This window comes from Oryzias melastigma, linkage group LG7, assembly GCF_002922805.2.
Source record: "Oryzias melastigma strain HK-1 linkage group LG7, ASM292280v2, whole genome shotgun sequence".
NCBI lineage: Eukaryota > Metazoa > Chordata > Actinopteri > Beloniformes > Adrianichthyidae > Oryzias > Oryzias melastigma.
The window spans coordinates 9,166,185-9,182,573 of record NC_050518.1 but is presented as its reverse complement, the minus strand read 5'-3'; positions in this window follow the sequence as shown (position 1 = coordinate 9,182,573).

Sequence of the window (16,389 nt, the reverse complement as noted above, 5' to 3'; positions counted from 1 at the left end):
CGGGTTGCAGGATCTCTGCAGTTCCCGGTGATGTAGCCATCGATATCCCTGCAGCTGTCCATTTCCAATCATTTCTTCCTCCACGAAAGACAACATCTCCTCAGTATGTGACGGTTCCATCTGAAGAGGCCCAATTTTTAGCATAATCTTTTCAATGTTTTTATGCTAATAAAAATTTGATTTTGAATTGGAAAAAGGTTCATTTCATCTCAGCTCAGATAAATAGACAACGTTTGTGTTTTTCTTGTAAATTTATAACTTTTTTTTTTTTTAATTTATGACTTTTTATTTTAAGGAATGTATTGTTTTTTTCTTATTCATTTACGTGTTTAAAAGTCGTAAATTTATGACACTGAAAATCAAAATATACAACTTTAAAACATGAAAATTTACAGGAAAGAAGTAATACATTTAGCCTATGACTCTTAAAATTAAAAATGTTCATCTTTATTTATGTTATTTAACAATAAAGATTTTTTTGTGCAAAATTACAACTTTAAGATCGTAATTAAAAAAAAGGTTTGTAAAATGGCACTGTATCTTGTCTTACATAACCAATATTGCTTAAAATATGTTTTTTTAAGATTAAATGACTCAACAAGGTATTCAAGATTTACTGTCTTCAACCAATAATTTAGATCTTAATTAAAGGTCACTGGTTAGTTTAGTCTTTTATCAAGTTTAATAAAATATTTAAATTAGACAAAGATGCTACGTGATTTTGAGTTTTTGCAATGTAGGCATTTTAAGTATAATGTGATTGTTTTTCTTTTCCCATTAACAGCACAAAGCAGTATTTACCATTACATTTTTGATCCCATCAACGATGCATGTACTCGACACATATGAAGCAAAATGAGGGGAAAGAGTTGTGAGAAGAAGACAGCATCTTTTGGCTTTTGTCCTCAAACGGACTGAAGTGTTGTAAAAAGGGTTTTGAATGGATTGGTTTTCAGGCATGAGAAGAACTCATAAATTATTGATTTAAAAATTGGGCAGTGTTCAGTCGTACAGAACACCTCCACTGTCTGAAATTGGGTCATATTGCTGAGTCACAGCCCTGGGACTCCGGCGGAGTGCAGCAAAAGGAGCATGTCTACTGTATGTGTGCAATCTGAAGAAAACACACCACCCACTTGACAGGATGCTCTCAAAAAGCTCCGGGCCCTCAGGCAGCAGACGACGAGAGGTGACAAATCTGTACTCTTCCCTAAACTAACATGCCTTATCTGTGGAAAAAAAAATCTAATTAAAACACTTAACACTTAGCATTTCCAGTCTCTCGCTGCGTCTTGTGAGACAATACTGTTTCCTTTCAAATGTTGATACAAACACATACACACAATGGGAAGAGTCTAATAAGTGCTAAATATAAAGTATCTGCAGCTGCATCACATAATATAATAAAACTAAAAGTGAAAAGAGCCTTTCTGTTTTATTTATCCATAATAAAAGTAAAACGTTTTGGATGCACCAACTGATTTATTTTAATCGAAAAGGCGTGTCTAAATAGATTTATAATGAGTAACTGTGCATTAGATGTTTTGAAGACTTTTTTCCCTGCATGTCGGAGTGTGTCACACCTGCAGGCTTCATTAATCACATCAACAGTGATAGATCTGTATGTGACTGCGTGTCTGGGGGAGAATCCAGCCATGCACAGCTCATGCGAGAGCATTTAGGGGGCTGGTTTGTTTCCAGGCATGTGTGAAAAATCCACTAAAAGGCTTCAAGAAAATCGTTGGCTTGTGCTTTAGTGCCTTAGTAACTGCTAAGTCAAGAGTGCTCACATGCCCATCACTGTTTTGCACTGCTTGTTACAGCACAAGAAAGCCTCTGTTCTTAGACAAACTGAAGAAATGAAAAGTAGATGGATGAACATGTGACGGTACATTCAGTGGAACTTGAATTACAAGTATTACACGTATTTTTCGGACAGTAAGTCGCAGGGGCCAAAAAACGCATAATGAATAAGAAAAAAAACCATATATAAGTCGCACTGGAGTATAAGTCACATTTTTTTGCAAGTTACTCTCATATTTAGTCTTTATGATCTTTGGAAGAAGTTGCTTGGACGCATGATGCTGTGGGGGTCTAAACTATACTCTTAGTGTGGAGTATGTAATAGAAATATGCTCACCTTTAGTTTGTTTTTATTTAGTTTATTTATCCTGTTATATCAAAGGTAACAGCGTAAAAATGTACCTATAAAGCTATCAAAATATGGCTTTTTTATATAAAAGTATGTATTTGACATCGTCATTAAAAATATGCAGACATGATTAATCCATATTTTTAGATGTAATTAATAAGTCAAAGGTCTAAGGTAGAAATTAGAGGATAGAAAAATGTTAGGTATGTAAGAAATGTTATAATTTGTCACTTTCCAATGACATTTTCTCACAACTTAAACCATTTTTTTCAACATGTTTCCAAATTGGGTAAAGGTTTGGATTTGTGTGGGCTGTCTTTTGTTTCTGAACTCTTTCCAGCGTGATTTCTGTTATTAGCTTTACATGGTAAACTGTGTATAATCTCGTCATCAATCACATTCTGCTGCTGGCATGAACGCAGAAGGTGGTTGTTTAAGGTGTTGAAAGATGAGGTGTTGATGGAACAAAAAGTGTGAAGGAGAGAAGATTATCACCTTTCTGTATCTGCATGATGACTTTTTTACCCCAGGATATTCCTATTGAAATGCATGCATCCCTTATTTAATGATGACAGTCCGGACAGATGAAGTTGTGGGGGGTGTGATGGATCTGGGAGGGTTGTGCAACACAGATAGGTATAAGATCATAATGTCAGTCTGGCTGCGGGGGGAATTTCCCACAGATTTCCATATACAAGATGGATAAAATGTGTACATAATAATGATGTAGCAACACTCACAGGCAGTAATCACTGTCGTATATAGCACCTGGGAGGCTGGAATGGAGATTTGATGTTTCACTAAAGTGAAAGAGGAGAAGAGAATGACCTTTTTTGTAACAAGACAAACAGAAGCTCAGCAAAGCTTAGTGCGCAGTGTGTGTGGGAGGTGTCTGGATGTTTGTAGGAGCGTGATTGTTTTGTCAGTGAGACCTCTTAAAATCAGTTAGCTGACAGTGCTCTACAGCTGAGCCACAGCAAAGCGATCTGGGACCCGGTTTGACATTTCCAACTTGATTCATTAATTCACGCTTGGCAGTTCTGGTGACATGGACACTTAAACAAGCGACACACACTGGCTACAAATCCACTTAAAATTCCATCTATGTGTTACAAAGTCATTCATAAAGGCCAGGACTATGCCGCTTTTTTGACCCATCCTACTATGTAAACTCTTGACTGTAAATATCCATTCTTGTCACCCTCTTTCAATGCAGATTACTTATTCCAATACCATATCATCTGCAAAAAAATCTTGTAGAACCACGGAATTAAAAAAATAAATCCTGCTCCATATGAGTTTGGCTGAGACAATACCATGCTTCCAGTGCTGTTAATATCACAAGGACCGGCATATTGCTGCTAAACCTAAATTTGTCTTCCACTTCAAGCTCTGTGGATGCTAGTGAGGATGGTAATAAAGAGAAGGGGAGGTTTTTGAGGGTTGTGATTCAGTACTTAAGCTAGCATTATTGTCAAATACGTCGAGGCAATGGTCCCCAGTGTTTTTTAGGCCATGCAACGGTTTATTGTCAGACAATACATTCACAGACTGTACCAAAGCTGAAGTTGGCATCAGATTTTTTTATTTATTTATTTTTTTCTTTTATCTCTCTTTTTCTTAATTTTGACAAAATACGTTTATTTTCATCCTCTGTAAAATACCTGCATTTGGTTTAAACTTTTTGTTTACTTGATTTTGTGTAAAACCCATAAAAAAGTCTTATAGATCTCTTTAGCTGTTAAAGTTGAAGATAAAAATTGGTTACAATCAATAATCTAATATCTACTTTTCAACTAATCTGTCTAAAACAGTTCAGGGCTTTTTCTTTTTACTTCTCAGAAAACACATTTTGCTGACAATCTAAAGAAAAATAAACACCAAGGGAAAAAAATAAATTTAGGTAAATTTTATTGACAATATCCTGGTCTATCCCTGAGAGTTTTAACTGCTTAAAGCTTACCAAAGATATGGCCAAGAGTATTCACACTAATACTTCAATCTCTCCATAGAAGTTAAACCAAAACTTGGCTTTTTAAGGGTAGGATTTATGGCAAGACTCCTATATTAGACTGTTAGGAAGCTATGCCTACTGTACTAAACAGATTTTGAAATAATGCAATCATACAACACAGAAGAAAGTGTTTAAATATCTTGGAGTACTCACTAGTATATCCATCACTTAGAATTCAAACTATTTTTCTTGAGGCAATCTGAATGTGGGTGCATTATGTGCAGCTCAATATGGTGGGTGCATTTATCATTCTGATGTACGGATATAAATATATATATATTTATATATATATACTGCCTCTCCTGTTGATGCGCCACACACATTCACACATGTCTTTATGTAAGCTGCTCAACAGAGTTTTGAATCCAAAACTGATTGTCGAGACTAGACTCATAAATCTCTGTCCCTGTGGGTCCACATCAAGAAGGGATATATAACCACAGAGCATTGCATTATGTGTGTTTTACTGTGTATGTGTGTATTTGTACTTCTGAGCTTGCATAGTAGGAGTGTAAAAATTCTATGTGGACGAGTCTGAGTGTGACTGGCAGGCAAATATTCATCTCTTTATTTTTGTCATCTTTCTTCTTGTAGTCTGCCTTATCCAAACAGCTTCATAGTAATTATGAAGTCTCGCTGACTAAGTGGGTACCGAAACACGGCCATGATTACCTTGTGCAGGTTGGACAGACCGGATGATATGATCACAGATTGATTTTGTCTAAAATTGCTAAAAATTATAAAATATTTCTTCATCACTCTCAACATAAGGATTCATTTGCACCTATTTTTTTTTTTTAATCCTTCTTAGAGTGCTGGAAATGTGACACTTACTGCTCCATAGACTCGAATACTTCCCCTCCATTTGTGTCAATTTCCTTCCACTTGGTTAGCTAACTGACAAAAAAAGGATGGACATGATGGAGCTAAATGTCACCTCAAACGAACAAAGTAATTAAGCAGAGCTGTCTGCACCATTAGCTCATTATCTTGTTGGTCATTGGTCTTGAGGTTGTAGCTGTCAGTCGAGCACACAGCAGTACAGAGGAAGAGCCATAATCAGCATGTAAATGGCGTTTATTCTAATATTTAGGTACAATTGTATTAGAAGTCTTAAATGTAATATCTAAAATCATTTGGAAAGCATGACTTGCATCACACTTGTGTTGAGAGTCTAATATAATATTATTTTTTCAATATCAAAGGAGATTTTAAAAAAAATCTAATAATATATATTATAATATATTATATTTTCTGATTTCGTATTAAGTCCTAATCTTGTCTTATCATAATAAACTGCCCAAAAAAAACAAGTCTACCTACATCAGTTTTTAGTTCACCATATTACCTGATTTTCCAACATACTCCTTTAAAAATATACATTTTTAGGCAAAAGGAACAATTGCTGGATCTTTACATTAAACAGGTCGGCTTTGTAGCTTTATTTTTCAGATCGTATGAGTGTATATCAACACAATATTATAAATATCATTAGTATCTATAACTAATAAAACCAAATTAAATAAAGTAAGTGAATAATTATTAAACTTTAAGCCCAGGGTGCCTTCACCGTACTACAATGGATATTAACAAAAAAAAAAGCCTTTTTCTTGAGTTTAAGTTTAATCACTTTACTGTCAATGACACAAACAAAAGTGGGAGAAATGCTGAGAAGCTTCCAGAAAAAAGTTTCTTGAAACAACTTTAAACCCAAAATAGAAACCATTAAATGGAGGACACTAAAATCTTTGAAGCACAATACAAAACTTAATTTAAACCAAGTTTGATCATATCCTTTTATTGTAATTTCACCAAAGTAAAGTCAGAGCGAAGAGTTGTTGAGTAACCCTGAGTGTAGACTGCAGGATCTAATCACCCGGATCTAATTTCGACGTGTTTATGTCCAGGCCTATCATTAACCAGACCTTCAGGCCACTTATGCAGTCAACACAGGAAGCTGAGCCGGGAATAGAGGAACCCAGACACTTCTATTTGCTTCTGCTATGCGTCACTGCGGGGAAGGACTATTTTTATAATCTTTGTCTTTTTCATTACGTGTTCTGAAGGTGACTAGGAACTTTTGAACTCAAAGATCACATAGGCAGGTGGATGATTGCTGCTGAATAAAAAAAAGTTTTTGATTTTATTAAAAAATGTTTTAAAAGGCAATTGTTAATTGGAAATATTGGACTGTACTGAATAGTAGCTAATTTTGTAGTAAAGAAAAGTTAAATGACTAACAAATAAAAGCAGTAAAAGTATACGTGATTAAAAAAAGAAAAGCTTACTCAGGATAATGTCTCAAAGGTTTGAGCAGAAAGTGCAGTTTCCCCAAACTTTACATCCATCCTCAGAACTTTGAAACATTTAACCCACCTGATCTGCCCTCTTACAATGCTGTTTAGGTCTCAGTGGGTTTCCGGAAAAGAGAAAAAAAAATGGAATAAAGAAGTTTGATGAGAAGGAAAGCAGACGGAGGAAAGCAAAGAGTGGAAAGAGGAACTCTCTTTTCAGGTCAGCTCTCAGTTGCCAGCAGGTTGCTGAATTAATTAGACAGGTTGTGCGCACATGTGTGTCTTTTGCAACTGTATGTGTGTGTTTGTGTGTGAGACAGAGACTGATAGAGACAGAAAAACGAGAAATAAAGCCATTGCATATCTAGATATTTGCTTAAGTGTGCATGTCAGTTTAGTGAAGAGGGCCGTTAATTAGAGAGGAAGCTGCGTATGTGTTTAGACGGCGAGTGTGGCCCTCTACCTCCACACACCTCTGCTTTATCACACTGCTGTCATAAATCCAGATGAGGCTTCTCTTGACAATAGCTGTTGACCTTTTTCCTAATTTAGCCTGTTTTCCATCATGGCCGAATACTGAGAAAACTCGAATCCGCACTCGGAGGATTTATACCAAAAGCTGCACAAAAACAGGCATTAGGGTTTTATTGCTTCCAGAATAGGCAGCATAGATGGAATTGCGCATTAACACTTTTGTTTTCTTTAAAATGTATGTACCAAAATGTATTACAAGAATTGGATCATAACTGTTTATTGGATTTTGATCCTATACAAGCTTTTATGATTGACTACCTTTTTACCCTGGAAATTGATCTGCTGTCTGCCAGTTTCCATCAATGCTGTCTACGGAGCATTTCCCATTCCATTATCCTCTAAAGCTGCTTGCGATGTAATCAGGTTGGTGTTTCTACTAACACGTTAACATCACTTTTGTTGCACTTGGCTGAATATGAAAAGAGCAGGTTGCTTTAAATGTAGAAATGTATTTATCGGCTTTCATTGCATGTCAAACAAGGATTGCTGAGCAAATACTTTTTAAACTAAACTAATGTTTGTATATTTAACCATAATTTTAATATTTGAAATATTAATGGTGTTTTTTATTGGTATTATTCATATATACATTTGTTTTTCCAGATGCTGTTAGCTTAATTCTATTTTATGAATACATCTGTATCGTGTAAATATTATCAATCTATTACTTGGTAAATATTTTATAACACAAAAACATGGAAATTATTTAGGTGATCCCATCAATATCAAACTCACATAAAGAGTTATTGTTCATCCTCCTGGACGAACATTAAGAGGTCATATTGACTCAGACAAACAGATTAAGTTGTGCTTATCTTCACAGGAGCTGACACGGATATGCATGCAGACACTGGAGATGCTCTCTGATAAAGTACAGAAAATCCTCGATGCCGGAGAGAAGCTGACAGGAAGCATATGGCACTACTTTCCCCCCATGCTTCAAATTAATCCTGTTTTATTGCAACTTATTACACCGCCCATCACTTATAATCAAAGCAAGCGTGAAGGGTTCCATATACTCGCATGCACATCTAGGAAAGACTGGGAGTGCAGCGCGAGAAGGTCAAGAGAAAACGCAGAATTTGATGAAATCAAACTTTTGAGGATACTCAATTGTAGTATTTACACTTTCTAGCATGCCACAGATATTGTGTGTCCAATCCCAGATGCTGTTGCCGTTACTGAGTGCTTGAAAACCTCCCAATATTACAACCAGACTGCACAGTAATAATATTCCAAACAAAACATGTATTATTCCGTCTATCTGCTGTACCCCAAGAATCTTCTCCTTTCCCAACCTAAGTACACACATCCAGCACTGCAGCACTTACGTCTTTCTCACAGTACCAAATAGGTTGGTATGCAGACATTACAGTAATGGAGTGGGGGGTGAGGGGTACCTGTCTATGACAGCTCTGTGTGGAATGTTATAGGGTTCATAGCCTGATGATACTATTGTTTCCTGTTGCAGTCCTAGACACACGCACACATGTGTACACACACACACACAAATAAATAGGACCATTAGCCCTTGCAGCATCCCCTCACTAAGCACAGAGCGGAAACGAATGGAAGACCATTAGAGTTTCATTACGGAGAGCTGGCTTGTGTGGAAGGTAGAACAAGGTGAAAGCCAGGGGAGAAGAGTCGAACAGAAAGACGGAAAGATTTCACAAAGAGAAACCGGATAAGATGATGGAAGGAGAGAGACATTGCTTGTGTGCATTTGTGAAACAATAATGATGGAGGAAAACCAGGAATTCTGTCTTTTGTAAAGTCTTTTATTTATGATTTTACCATTTTTAGGTGAAATCCAAAATATTGTATCGTTTTCTAGGACATAGTTTCTGCAAGGGAGCAGTGGTTCATTAAAAATGTGCCTCTGAGTTATGGGCGGGACTGTTGATGAGGAGTAAGCCTGTGCTCATTTCCCATGATCCCTTTGTTTACACTCTCTTCCACTAGCTTACAGCCCCTCACAACTCCAACAGTACTGGTGCATTTTTAAACAGCCTTTTTTCCCCTTATTTACTGTGATTTGAACAAAGAAATACTCAGAAAGACCGTTTTAATCCTTACCTTCTTAATATATGTCCTCCATCACAAGAAAAATACTTCAAGAACGCGTTAAAGACACCAAAAACACAATGTTCACTGGAGTGGATCTTTAGGAATGCATGGGATCTGTGAATATGAGTTGTCGTCTGTGACCTCCACGTCATATTTGCAGAGCAAAAGTCAATTCCGTTGCTGATGGCTGGTAATGTGCACCACACATTTAAACGGTAGAGATCCAGGGGCAACACAACCACACGTATACAAACCTGCAGACAAACGTTCTCACAGCCTCCATTAATCCGTCTGTCTCCTTCAGTTGCATGTTCACTGAAACATATGAAGGGAAATCGATGTGTATGTACACAAATGCAAATAAACACACTCGCTCTCACTGGCTCTGTCTCAGAATGAGGCGCGTGCACAGTGGCATGCACACGCACAAATGTACACCTTCAAGGTTAATAGTAGCTGTCATGGGCAGGGTGAGCAGTAATGGAACACAGAGATGCCCCAGGGAAAAGCAGTGTAGGGATAGACAGCATGTGAGAATGATTAGGACATGGAGTGAGAGGAGGAAGAGAAGGTGGATCAGCAGAGGTGGAAGAAGAAGGAGGTGTTGTGTATGGAGGAATGAGGCGGTGGGGTAAACTATTCATGAGAATCAATTACTCCTGGTGCAAATGTGGAGATCATTTATGCCTCTATTAGGAGGACATAGTTCACCCTTTGTGTGTATTTGAGTTGGTGTATATTTACACATTTTTAAACATGCCGAGGGAGACAACTGAAGTAGACGTGAATAAAAGTGAGCGGGTGAAGTCTCCTTTCTTTCATCAGCTGCACTCGGTCCTCATTAGTTCATGGTTATGAATATTATGCCGCCCACTCTCCTGTTTTTCTCACAGTAATCTCCTCTTTGTCTCACACCTCCTTTTTTTTTGCCGACAGTGTTCAATCATGGCAACTTTTTAGGCTCAAAGTGAGATTTTCCTTTATATATATTTAAAAAAAAACATCACAGAAAGCCATTAAAAAGAAAAAAAGGTCATCCAAGTTTACCTGAAACAAGAGCACTGCATCTGATTTAAGATTTGTGTCTGTTTAAACAAGAATAATATAGTGGGAACTAAAAGTATATATCAATCGAAACACATTCAGTTAAATATTAAAATTCATTTATTCCACTTGAGTCAAACAAAAACCAGTTATATCTTAAAATCCACTTGAAATCTGTTAAAACTGAATCAAAACTGAGCAGTTTTAAACAAAAAATCCACTTTAACACTTTGATATTTGAATAGCAATTTGATGCAACTTGTCTGACTAAGAAAACCAAAGAAAGATGAATGAATCTTTACTTTGATCTTGATTTCTGTCTGACGGTGAAGCGGAGGAAACATCTTCAAGCAGACTCCAGAACAAGACTTAAGGAGGGGGAGGTGTTGAGTGTATCATGGAAAGCCGGGGGCTACAGACGCATAACTAAAGCGATCACTCCGTGTCACCTGAAGCCAGCCCCAAGTATAAACTTTATCAAATACAACAGTTTTAAGCTCAATACTATATGTAAAAATGTATTTATTTTTTCCATTTTATCAAACAGCGAAGAATTCATTGGAATTCTACTCACTTTTGCTCTTAACTGATTTCAAATGACAAGTTTAATGGTCACATATGATGCACACTATCTTCAGCAATTTGTCATGTGCGGCTTTAGCTAGATAAAGAATATTTTTGAAGCTTTGAGGCCAGAACTGAGGCAACTCTGTGATGTCCAACTCTGAATATTCCTCAGTCAGTGTAAACACATCGGTATCTGAATATGTGAAGACCCACTTACATTTGTTTATCTGTTTGTGTTCATTTTGTTTCATTCAGAATCAGACAGTAGCTGTGCTTCCTTTACAAATATGCACAAAACTTTATTGAAAATCTAGAAATTAAAAAAAAAAAACACAATTTCGCTAAATTTACACTCTTTCCATTAAATCATAACTGTGCAAATAAACACAAATTAATTCACGCAATAAGACCTTCAAAAACATGGCGACAGATGAGAACAATTATTTTAGGCTGATTCTGTTAAAGGTAGCATTTGGGTGACGTGGCCATTGAAAGTCCTCTATATATGTCAATGAGCCAGACACAACATGTGAAAAGCCTGTTCAGAAATATTTAAAAAATAAACATTCTAACAAGTAAACAGTTGGACTCTTTTTTTCTGTTTGATAACATCACAAGATACATTCAAATTCAAATCACCACCTATCAAAGGAGATGTCGGCGTCCTATTCAGTCCATGGAGCGGCAAGCTATGTGGGAGCAACTATGAAGATATTTTTTTAAATCGCGTTTGGTGATTTTACAGAGGAGCTTTGGATCCAACAATTCTGCATGACACGCTCAACTTTTGATGAGCTCTCTGATGCTGTGGGACTTTTTGTGGTGCCCGCTTTGCAAGGCCCAAGGACACCAGTTCCTACCAAGAAGCGCAATAAATACATTAAAAAAAGGGTTTCCATTGCAGTATTGCAAAATATGTCCATTTTGATATGCCTCAAAATCACCTCCTCCAAGTGCAAAAACTTTTTTCAATAAATGCAAGATTTGTCGAAATTGGGATGTTTCCGTTTGGCAAATTTGTTATTGCAAATCAAATTTGTGAAATTTCATAGACAATGGAAATGCAGCTACTATAGTGGAATACACAGATTTATTCAGCTTCTTGGCACTTATTGTTTCCTATCCACTTCAGACACACATCCTGGATCAATACAAAGTGAATTTGTGAGTATTGTTAATTGTCTACATTTATATGAATGTTTCTAATGGATTGGCCGAACTGCTTTCACAGTAATACCCCTCACTACCAAACCACCATCTTCCAAAACTTGCATTCCAAAAGGACAAAGTAAAAGAAAATGGAAAATACTAAATTAGATGTAAGACATTTTTTTTAAAAAAGCAAGTAGAGAAATGTTTTTAAATTGCTTCTTTAATGATGAATTTCTACATAACTTAATGATTTGTCAACAAACATTTCCAGATTTTAAAGCAGTTTACAGTAAAACTACATCTTCTACAAGAAGATTGAAATAGATTTTAAATCCTGAAGATGGAAAAGCTAAGTCAAACAACTGTTTGATCTTGATGTTGTTTCTTGCTTCGGTGCTCGTTACAGAATCTGCTAAAGGCCATTCTAAATGAAGCTGAATAATTCACAGCAGATATTTGCACATTTGATCTCAGTTCATTTCCTGTGAACTCTGACTTCTCTGCCTTCATCAAAATCAATTATTTGTGATGACTTCATTCTTTAAGGGTAAAGGTTTGTGACTTTTTCATCTTCTTTAAGATTTAAAGGTAAACAATTAACAGGCAGAAAAAAATGAGGATGTGAGCAGAAGAACTGAGAGAACTCGTAAACTTTTATATAATACAGAAGGTCAAAGGTGCTTTTGCTTAAGATGCTTCAGTCTGATTTAATGTGATGCATTTTCATCAGGCGAAGGTCGAATTAGACAATTATACTGAAATTTCATTTTTGAAGAAAGAATATGAATCCATTTTTAATCTTTTTTTAATAAAAGGAATGTTTTGCTTGAATTAATTTTTTCAAAACCTGAAAGTCAGTTCCATTTTTCTTTGTGTAAATGTAGTCTCAACCTGTAACAGCAGAATGGATTTTGTCCTGCTGATTAAACTTGGACTCGTCTCGATGACACACAGACTTGGAGAGACAAGCACACATGCATGTCTGACAGGAGTATGTAAACAAATTTAATGGGGAGCTAGGGAGCTGATCTGAACAGACGATGAACTAAAAGTCCGAGGAAGTGTTTATTTGTACAGCAGAAGAGTTGACCGCTCTGCCAACCCACAGTGGAATCAAAGTTCTCATCCTCCTGTATTGCTCTTTGAGAGTTGGCTAACTCATTTAGTCTGCCTCGTAGAATGAGGTGCAGTAAAAATGAGTCCAAACTTAATTGAACAAAGTTTTCTTGAACGGTAACTATCCAATCGTTGTGAAAAAGAATAAAACAAACAAATAATGGAAATGGTTGTATAATTTTAAGACTAAATCATCCTGTTCTGTACCCTGGTAGACTTGTTTTTTTATGATACACACCAACTGTTTCATTTATTAGCAAAATAAAATTATTTTTGTTGCACATCTTAAAATGAGATTACCTGAATCTTATTAAATAAAATCAGAGCAGGGAATTGTAACTTGATACATGTATTTAAATAGAAAGGATTTTTTTCACATTAAATCATCTGTTGGAGAATAAAAATCTGTGGATCTGGAACAAATTTCGCATGAAAAGTTTTAATTTTTAACCAAAATGAAAATGTTTATATCATACATGGATCAGTTTTTATTAAACTACTGTAAAACTTTCAGAGTTAGCAGTTCCATTTTTTGTCATGGATCCTTACTGAAACTGAGGTCATTAAAAAGCCCATAGGAGATAACTAAGCAGTCCTCTTGTAAAGAAGAGGAAGTCTACTGCAAACAAAGCTCTTTTTCCACATGACTGCTCAGCCTGTCAAAGTCTTGAAAGGCTGCCTCTGCTTTACTTGCTTTTGCAATTGCCATCTTGAAGACACAGCTATCCTGGTTGGGTGGAAAACACTGTTCGCTCAACCAGAGTCCTCCCAAGTCAGAGGCATGGGCCTCCAAGGATCTGTGTCACAGGGGAATTGTTTAATTTCACGCTTTTTTCACATGCTGGAGGTCAGCACAAAGAAAGTGACTATAAGAGCAGGAGTTAAGGATTATCCGATGTCTCATAATGAAAAAAAACTGTCCTGCTGTAGCATGTTTTACCACAACAAAAGCAATACACAAAACATCTGATAGCCTGTGGGCAAAGTTTTTTTTTTTTTTTTAGATGAAAAACTTTCTTTGCTGAAAACTTTTCCAAAATATATTCCTATAAGTTTTTCTAAAGGTATAACTAAAGGGCAACACAATTCACTAAAAGAGGAGTTTGCATTTCCCTCAATTGTCTTTAAGATGAATTGCTGCAACAGTAATTCCTTTTCATTTTAATACCCAGCGTAACCCTGCAGATTGACAAGGAGGGATCTCCCATGAGCTTACAGACTTCTAAAGTCCTAACCTGCTCAGACACAGGTCTTTGTTACACAGGAGGAGTCGGGTCACACAAAAGGTTCACGATTCAAAAGCGTAGGCAGGATGTTTTATCTCAGCTAGTTAAGACATTAGGCGACAATTTTACTGTTCAAATTGTTAAAGTGCTTCTGCAGAAAACCAGAGAAAAGTAACTTCAACTGGATAACAAAGAGGAAATCTGTAATTTTTGGACTAACATTTAATAGTGCATGTGTCTACATAGCTGAGCATGAGTAAAGACCAGCAGAAGTTTCATCAATTGTTTTTATTGAAAAGTTTGCCCACATGTATTTAAGTGCACCCAAGTAGCCAAATTTGATTTTTTAAAAGGAAAATTTGTTACTGGAGAACGGTTTTCATTTTTAAATGCAGAGCTGCAATCATGTCTCTATACTTCCACTATTTGTTGCATTCTACATAGCAAAATAATGTTGATCCCTTTTTTTTAACTTGTCCTGTCCAACAGCTCAGCAAACAGATACGAGCTGAGAAATAGTGTTGATCCTTGTCTCCATTTCATCCAGCTATTTCTCTGTTTTTGAGAGTTGAGTGATGATTGACAGCAGACAAGCTCATGCAAGTGTGCTGATAAGGAGGGGCTGCATCAGATGATGGGGCAGTATTTGAATGCTGCGCTGGAGATCCAAACAGGTGCTCCAGACAATTTGGGCACTGATCTGCAAACAGATAGAAGGGGAATAACAAGGAAATAGAGAAAAACCTCCCACTCTTGCAGAAAACAAGATAAAAGCAGAGACAGAAAGACATTCTACAAGTACACACACACACACACACACATATATATATATATTTATATTTACGGCTTTAGCTGTAACACATATGAATTTGGCTAATTTTACATATAGCTAAGACCAAATGTAATATTTTACAAGGAATTGAAAAAATTCTGCTTGAGTCTGACAGCAGGGAGGCGTAAATGAAAAGGTCTCATCTGTAAAAGACAAAATATTAAGAAGCTGATGAAAACACTGCCGGTGTTTATTCTTAACAGTTTCCTCTTCGGCTCTGCAGGACTCCTGTGCATTTCTGTAATCATTCTAGAGATAAATGATCATCTCAGGCATCCCCACCCAAGCAAGAAGACGAGTACGTGCACAATCTCATACACACACTTACAGAAAAACAAAATCTGTTTGTTGATCGTCTTGAATGCATTTAAAAGGGCACACAGGCGGTAGTATGGAAAATAGGTTTGAGGGTTGGGAAGGGGAATGGGTGAATGGAAATGACACATGAAAGAGAAGTAGGGGCAGTGATGGAGTAAGAGAGAAAGAAAGGAGCCAAGCTTTATTTAATCTCAGCAGAAGTGTCGATAGTGCAGAAAGTTCAGCAAGCTGGAAGAGTGGTTAAGCCCCGAGTTTTATTTCACTGTTTGGCTCTTCTGGCTGCATGCGTGTTTGTGAACGTGCGTTTGAAAAACGGTGCTGGAGACATTAAACATCTCGCAAAGAAGCAAGCACAGGGTGCTGCTGGGAGAAATGTATTTAATTAAGTAAGAACAAAGCAGTTGTGTAATTTTCTCCTGAGGGCAGAGAGAACACTACCTCCCTCCAACTTTCTCAAAGTAACTTTACTGTGGGGTTTTATTACATAATAAAGACACTTTCCAGCATTTTTCAGGAGCTGGCTCCGATTTGTTGCATTTTGTTTTGTCAGTTTGACAATTTTACATCGCTTTGATCAGGTTTCTATAGATTTTCTACATAAATAAGTAAACAAACTAAAATAGAAATAAAGTACTCCCTGATTTTCAAAGGTAAGTGAAACTGTTTGCTTGGTTACTTAGGTTATCAGTAAGTCACCACAGGCCTCATTTATTAAAAAATAAATAAATTAATACTTGGATTTTAATGTAGAGCATTGCATTTACCCAAAGCTGAAGGAAAATAAGATGTGTTCATCCAGGAGTTGCTTTATAAATGCTAGCATTTGCTAACCCAAACCCATCTTTTACTTAATAACATTTTTTTTTATTATTTTGTTATCACACACGCTTTTATTTATCCATTGATGGTCCATGTTAATGAGAAATTAATATGCAAACTTTCATAAACAGATCTGATTGCCATTTTTTAGCATTGCTGTAGTGCGGCAATAAGTGAATAACTGCTGACAAAGATTTGGACAGGATGACTCATCTACAGCTGCACAAAATGGAGCGACCAGTGTACCAGCC